We start from the raw sequence: 8,735 nt of genomic DNA, 5'->3' as shown, positions 1-8,735 counted from the left end.
CCATTTTAAAGTCAGATAATATGATTCACGAGGACGATGCCTATATCCGCCAACGTTTCCGACTTACCTAATCTTCCTGAGAATCCCATTGAACAGTTAGTCAGTAGTATTATGAAAATTTCAGCTATTTGTCTTTCTACTTACCTGCATTTCAAAATAATTTGAAGTGGAAATTTCTCTATTGGTTGCATTAAAATATAAGATAGGAAATAGTGACATTTAAGTAGTGACTCCATAGCTTATTACTGTAGGAAAAAAATAGTATAACACGGAAAGTCATTAACAGTGATAAACAACTCACTGATAATACTATTTGAAAATCGCACTTTTGTAACTTATTAACTGAATTCGAAATTATGAAGCATCGAGTCCTGTCTCTTTCATCTTAAGGTGCAGCATATCGCGAGACCCGAAAGTCATAGGTTCGTCGTTCAAGAAGTTCTAAACTAGGATGTATGATTCGAATTTTTTTTATCTTCACACTCAATTTCTATATATTAAAATGGATTTATCGGTTAAATATTTGAATAACACTAGTGATTATACATCAAAGTACACTGATAAACAAATTATTTTTTGGTAAATTACTTGGTTATCTATCCATTTATTTATTTAGTTTTATTCATTCAAACAAGATGATTGTCGACAGTACAACTGAGGAGAAAACTTTGGTAAATCATATATTTAATTATCTTACTGTCCCATTTATTGACTTGTAGAATTTCAAACTCTCTCACCATCTTCGATAAATTTCAATTATGTTTTGTTTCTGGTTGATAATAGATCCCCTCCCCACTTATTTACTTATTGCTTCATCTTGGCCTCGCTCATTCACTCTTCCTTCCCTCAAATATTTATTTGGTTATCCTTTCAATAAATTCCTGTGAAACAAACATAATTTTTAATTAGAAAAATGTAAGATAAGGGAGAATCATCGATCCATCTACACAGGATAATCTACTAATTAGTCAATCGATTTTATTTATTTTTCTTGTATATCTAAAAAAGCTGAAGAAAACAAAATTTGTTATCAATAATTGGTTCTAAATGTTGTGTAGAAATATTATAGCCAGAGGGATTTTTCGTATCTTCAATTGTGAGCTGACGTACCATGTGAAATACATTGCAGTAGTCTATTTCGGTTTCTGTGGAACAAGCTATGGTGTGTGCTACTAATTTCGATAGATATAAGTAATATATATTATCAATCGAAAGTGAAATACCTGGCAGCAGAAGGTTATGAAGATCGAAGAGAAGAGAACGGGAACAGTGAATGAGTGTTGTGGAAATAAAGGAACAGTGAAGTCTAAAACGATTGACTGACATTTACAAAGGGAACAGTCAAATTTGAAACAACATTTTGCAAACTAAGTGTGGTTCTCAGATTTTACTAAGATGTTCTGTAATTTTATATTCGAATACATCAGATTGTCCTCACTTGTGTTCTCGTTCACTACAACTATACAGAATGCTAGTGTTTTATGAAACTAGTTGGGTCAGTTTTAGGACGGCTTTTGAAACAGAGCGACATATGTGGAAAAACAATTAGAAACCAGAAATTAGTAGGTAAGCGATTCCTACGAGTTCCCAATTCCTCAGAAGTGTTTGTCAACAACCTCAAAGTAATTATAATTAAGGTCAGTACAAGATAAATGAATCCACGCTTCCAAATTCAGTCAATCTTTCATGCTGCACACTGTTCATCTGATACCGTTGGCAGGTAATTTTTGGATTGACTGTATTATATTGATTGGCAAAAAGATGCTTATAAATTTTATTGTTGAATCATATTATCTGCAGACAGGGCAATTCAGCTTTGTACAGTACAGTTAACCAGAGTCATTGTTCATCTTGTAACATTATTTGTCAATAGGGAATATACGTACAGAGAACTCAGAGTAGAAAGATCTTTTTATTGTGATATTTTTTGACAAATTATTAAACTTAGGGTCATCATCAATTATCAAAGTTTTGGCAAAATTATGTTCTCTAATTTAAATACTATGCTCATATAGTTTTCATTGCACAGAAAACTTGAAACAGAACTGAGCCATCAGAATCTCTCCCCAGATGGTTGACAGCTCATCTTGTTGATATGGGATAGTATCAAGTGATGTCAGTAACTGTTAATTTATCGTCTAAGGATACATTTTGTCTTTTTTCTGTGAACCTATGCTTAAACTTGTAACTGGTTGTGGCTTTTCGCGTTTTTATATATTAATTAGAACACACTGGATATAGGAGTCACACATTCAACATGAGTTTGTTTGAAAACCACTAAAACATTGGTTAAGTGGGTTTTCACCCTTACTAGAATAATATCATTTCTAACTAGTGTGAGTGTACAGATTAGATTTTACACAAATGATCAACAATGATAAATTATAACCCTAACCTCTTCATGACAAAAATTCCAAAAAACAGTTAATACCTTTTGGAGTCTTGTTAAGGACACCGTATAATTACCAGATCCAACTAAGTGATAACGTTAATGATCTCAAATGAGCCTATATGTTAAGATGACATTCTTTCCCTATTTTCCCATTTGATAAATAGAAAGTGCCATTTTAAAACGGTTTTCTATTCGTTAACTGAAACTAAATTAGCTTGAAAAAGAAGGTAAAATAAATAAAATGATCGGTAACGTGGTACAAATATAGTATGAATAAATAAAATAGTATAACTATACTGTTAATGAGTTTTGATTTCAGTGAAATTCCTTACCATATAATTGTCCTTAGAATTAATTGAATTTGTCTACTTAGGGCTAATATTTTCAAGCTGAATATGAGAATAATGGTCTAAGTGAATTTCGGATACGCCAAATCCTAATCTACGTACCAACAGTAATTCATTCAATAAGAATTTTTCTAAATATATGAATTTGGATTTCTATCTTGAAAATTGTTGACAAGAATTAACAATAATTTCAGGGGAATTACTGTTGTCTGTAAAGTTCTAGTCCATGCACATCCATGATACCTTTTCAGGTATAACCACTAAGCTTTCTAGACCTTGTTAACAGATTTTATGCAAAATCGCACAGGATCAATAATTGCATACCACAAGGTTCAAACAATTAATGGTTATATCGTTTTCTGACATTGCAACTAGATAATGCCAATTTGATCAATACCGAGTAATTGATCAGTATACTCTAAAAACCTAACTACTAAATGATTTTGTGGAATCAGCTGTGCAAGTCTTGAGCAACGAACTTATGGTTTTGCATCAGGAGGGGTTTTGTAGACTTCAAGATGTACATCCTGGAGTTCTAGTGAGAGGCCGTGACCAGTGTAGTTCAACTGAGTCTGTTGTGAGATAGTAACTCACTGAAGACAATGGTGGATGTGTCGCTCAATTTCGTGGATCAGTTGAAGTTAGACATTAACACAACTGGATGCCGGCTCAGTGGTCCAGTGGTTATGGTTTTGCCATAAATCACTTACACTTAATTAATATACTGACTTCATTTATTGAATAAACTAGTTGAGGATGTATAGAAGTTGGATCATTGACTAGCTTCTCGGACAGCTACCTGATACGAGAAGAATTCGACGGAGAAAAATCCTTTAAACACTAAAACCTGTCATAAAACCTGAATATGCGAGTGAGAATGTCTGTTCACTAGTAACATTAGTTGGCCGTCGTGATATAATGAATGAATTTTCAAAACACAATTTTATTCTGACCAATGACTAATTTTTGATGGGATTATCATCAAATCAAAATGTATATTTAAATGCCAGCCTCACTGAAATAATTAGATGGACAAATAAGAGGAAAATTCATTGTACACAAAACTATATGACAGGTATTTTCATATGACCGACTATCTAATTTATTTCGTAAGTGCAGTACACTAAATAATCTGTTAGGGAAAAAGATAAATTTTCTCTGATGTCGATTTTTTTGTTTGATTGTTGCCACAAGTATATACGAAAGTACGCATGGTTTCCTTCATTAGATTTTGAAATGCAGAAAGTTGTAGAATTCTTTGAAATACACACACACATACGAGTGGTGTCAAAAAACGTACATCAATCGTTAAATTCTTGTTAGGAAATTGATGCGTAAAAATGGATACGAGAAATAAACGAATGCTGAACTATTTAATGAATTACTTACTACTGGGTTTTTTATCAATACATTTTTACTGAAATTAACATACGGAATAACAGTAGATTTACAGCAAAATAGCTGAAAGTAAACAATGGGACCATGAGTCTTATTTTTCAAAATCAAGTTCGTGAAACGTTTTGTTTCCTTCTGCTAGATTATGAAGGTCTTTTAGTTAGTAAGAAAATGGAACAGATTTTTCCCCTCCTTTTTAATGTTTTTTTTTAAGCGAAATCGAAAACATAGTTTTGAACTATTTGTTTAAATCACGATCTGACGTTTAAACATTTTGTTGAAATGAGATTCTGATGTAAAATTCGATTTTATAACTATCACAATACTTCTGAACAATAGTGCCTACCTTTAGGTGAAAATGCTGAATTTGTTAGTAAATTTTATTGAGCATCGTTCTTTAGCACTGAAATATACAAGAATACTGTTTTTATTACCTATTGACTGTTACAATACAGATTAGAGTCACGTTCGAATTCACTCACTCCCTTGTCGCAGTTCAAACTTTTTATTAGAGAGATCGAACTGACCGTTTTCTTTTTGCATATTATTTCTACTTACATCTTACTCGTATTTTACTAGTTGCAGAATATGTGTTTTGTCCTACTCGTTAGTTTCAAAGTGGTTATACTTCTAAAGAACTAGGCTCTGACAATGTTTTCCATAACGACAACGAAATGTCTTAAATTAAACAATCTATCTCAGAAAACACAACGCCATCAATAGCACCCACTTGAGCAACAAATTATATTCATCACTTACATCCAAATTTCGTTTTTCATACAGGGACCACTAGAGTATTATCTTCTACGTTAATGACTTCGGATTTTTCATCTTAATCTACATATAGGATATTCTTTTATTTTTAAGTTTTATATTAAGATCGTTACCAATCAAGCACATCTGAATGAAGGTGGTATAGGTAGTTCAGAAGCATATAAACAATGCTAGTAAATCGGTAGCTGTACCAAGTAAACTGCACTTAGGTAAGAACGGTTTTCGAATTATGAGAAAAATATAGTAGTCGATCTAAGCTACTTGATTGTAGCTGTGAGTTAAATCAAAAGTTTCACATTTTTGTGAATAACCTGATATTTGAGTAGTACAGTTAAGATTCGACGTAGTGTCTCAGCGTGAAAGCACTGGACGGCCGTTTCGTCTTTTTATGGGACTCCTTAGCAGTGAGCATCCACGATCCCTCGTGTGGGATGGTTTTTGTCTATAGTTTTTTTGTAACTGAAATTATATTAAAGTAGACTTGGAGATATTTTGCAAATGTGGTTGGAACTCTTAGTTTTAGTTATTACACATGCTTACATGATTTGTTATGATGTTTGGACAGATAAATTATTCTCACTCATATATTGGGTCGTGCCAATTGCTCACTTGTAACTTTGAGCATAGTTTATACATGTGTGTATGCTGGTACGTATGAGTCTATCTCTTTTTTTTACCTACAATAACTGGTAATTTGATCTATCTGAATGTCACAAAATAATATCTCAACTCACTAATTCTTAAGTGATTAGATTGAGTATACTTTTATTCCCAAAATGCATATGCAATACTTTCGTTATACACTTTTAGTGCTGGTATATTCTATTGTTTAAGTGTCCTCTGTGGTCAAAATCCCAAGGACAGTGTAACATATTTATACGAAATAAATACTTATTTAAGAAGATTCTTTCAGCAATTCTCAAATAAATTTTGTAGTTAATATTTGATTCCTGAAGTAGTTGGCGCCAAGGAATATTATGGAACGTTGTCAATGCTAGAATTATTAGTTTCATATTGTCAACCTCCAAGGTAGAAGAGTTATTTACGGTGAGTCACTGTGATGAACTCAATTACTAAATTGAAAGCTGAATCAAAACAAGGAAATCAAAAACTTATTACGCTGGTAAGATTTATCAAGATAATTTCAAATCGAAAAGTTTCTTCTGACTAAGCTATTTATTTCAAGAATTGATAAGTAACTAATCTAACAATTTAATTCCTTCCAGATGTTTATTTTAGGATACAGAATGGTGACAACACTTTAAAATTAAGTCTATCAGATAGAGAATCTATTATTTATCGATCAGCTCTTGTTACCAGGGTAATGACATTAGAACATTCGACCTTAATTATGCTTTATAAAAAAATTCTGTCAGTTACTCTCAAAGAAACAGTGAATATATTTCGTCACTGTTCAAACGTAAGCGCTTGGAAAATCTCTTTTGGATTTTCAGCATATTTTTTTAAAAACGGGAAAGAAAAGGAATGATATTTTTGATGATACTGTAAGATTTGCCATACAACAGTATATTTGTCAAAATGTATTGAAACAAAGTTTAGTAAATATTTAATATAAGGGTGCTTACTTCCATATAAAAAGTGACTAGACAGATAATGATATAGTTCCTGTTGACGATGTTGTTCAAAAGAAAGATGAGAGCCTCACGACCACACCATCCAGCTCAAAACACCAGACTTCACCTGAATCATATATCTGAACTACAAATCCTCTACACCATCTCAGTGATATATTAACAATATTTACAGTATTATTGGATGATGTCGAATTTCATGTGAGTTAGCTACGTTTTTGTAACTTGATTCCAGTTATTTCCTTTTATAAAATATATAATTATATCTTAGCAAATAATTATTGGGCTAACTAAGCTAACTAGTTTCTAATTTCATTGTTCTTGACTGCTATTTGGAGATGTTGAGCAATAGAATAAAGAAAATTTATTCTGTACTAGGAAACATAAATAGACTTCTATTCAGGTATGACATCATTTTTCTCAGACTCAGTATTGCATTCTGGAATATTCCTTTTACAACGGAGAAGAGTTTTGATATTTTACTGATAAAATGAGATTCGTTTCTTATTTTAACTGTCAGATGAAAACAAATGGACTGTGGTAAATTCGATTTTATCCTTTTCTCTTACGTACCATCCCCCCCCCAAATCACCAACTTCAACAGTTATTTGTTTTCATGAGAAAAATTATTGTATTTTCATTTATTACCTTTCAGTGTTGTCAAACAATTCAATAAATAAATAAACAGGAAAGAGAAGGAATAAAAAAGTTCTTTGCTAGAATGTACTTTTGAAATTCACCTTGTGACCGGGAAAATGTTAGGGAGTGATAGATTAAAATAAATTACTTTATATTTTATAGGGATATTTAACAGACAATACTTTTTTAAAAGTGCTAACATAACTATTCATTCTATGACTTGCATATATTTCATCGTAAATGGCATACTAAAGGTAAAATCAACATCTTACCAAGAATAAACAATTATGTAGTTACGGGATTGTTTTTACTTTATTAATATTTCGTAACTTTGTTTCACTCATTTCCGTAAGATGCCCAAGTTAGACTGTCAAAGAAAAGATCTAACGTATTTACTTTAAGTCTTCTAGAGTTTTAAAGTTATGATTCATATTTAACTTGTTGATATTCAGTAACTCGATCTTCACTTCACAGAACAACTCATGAGCGATTTCAGGTTTATTATAATGTCACTTATCACTAGTTAGTCATAATCAGGTTTCAGAATATAATGAACAGTTGGTGTTCCTTTTCTTAAACTTCTTTTAGAATCATGTCATAACGATTAAGATTATGGTGTGAGCACATTAACATAGGAATCACAGAGTTCACTTACGTTGTTGATTAACAAGTTATAAACACTTATTTCCATGTTACATTAAATAAGACACTAATAATGCATTGGTGCCAAACACACAGATTTGTGGAACATTATGACAATCATAGCTTGATGATATCGTATTTGAATAAATATCTACTGAACAATATTTATCTTATCAATCAGCCACTGTTGTAACAAACTGGAACTGTAGGAAGACTTTTGATGATTAATTGATCATAGTCAAACATGTAAATCAATGATTGACAATTCCGCAATCTAGAGGTCAGTCGCTCACCACAAAACCGCAGACCCTGGTTTCGATTCCTACTGAGGTGTCGGATGCTGCCTTTGTAGTTTGTAGAAGTTTAAATTAAAGATCCAAAAAAGCTGAATAAATAGCACCGAACGCGTGACTATCGTAACCAATGGTTGGAGACTCTCAGTGACATGGCTCAGAATCGATCACAATGGCGTCGGTGTATACACTCTCTGTCTTCCCTTAAACTAAGAGATTAAAATCGCTTCATATCTTTCTTTCTACGAACTAATTCTTTCTTCTTGTACCATATCCTTATTACAATCTTTCTTTTATATATTACCGCCTCTGAATTAACTACTTCTATGAACTAGGTGTTCATCTTGTTGTGTTAATGAGGTGTGGCAACTTGTGCCGATGCATATATATGCCTGGTCGTACGTTGTAGCTGACTGACTGACTGATGTTTAGTGTGCATTCAAATTGTTTTCGAAAACACAGAGGGTTCGTATTTTTATATGGTCAAGGTTTCAACAAATCTTAGTATTCTTCCTGGACAGCTTTTATATTTGTGCACCCTTTTGAATCTAGTTTAATCGAATAATATCGCTTTTAATGAAATAGATATCCTAATTCACTTCGCAAATTTTCTAGAGACTTAACGTGGTCAGAACAACGGAATGTCGAAAGTCGAATACGA

Source organism: Schistosoma haematobium, chromosome ZW, assembly GCF_000699445.3.
Source record: "Schistosoma haematobium chromosome ZW, whole genome shotgun sequence".
NCBI classification, from domain to species: Eukaryota; Metazoa; Platyhelminthes; class Trematoda; order Strigeidida; family Schistosomatidae; genus Schistosoma; species Schistosoma haematobium.
This window is presented reverse-complemented; position numbering follows the sequence as displayed.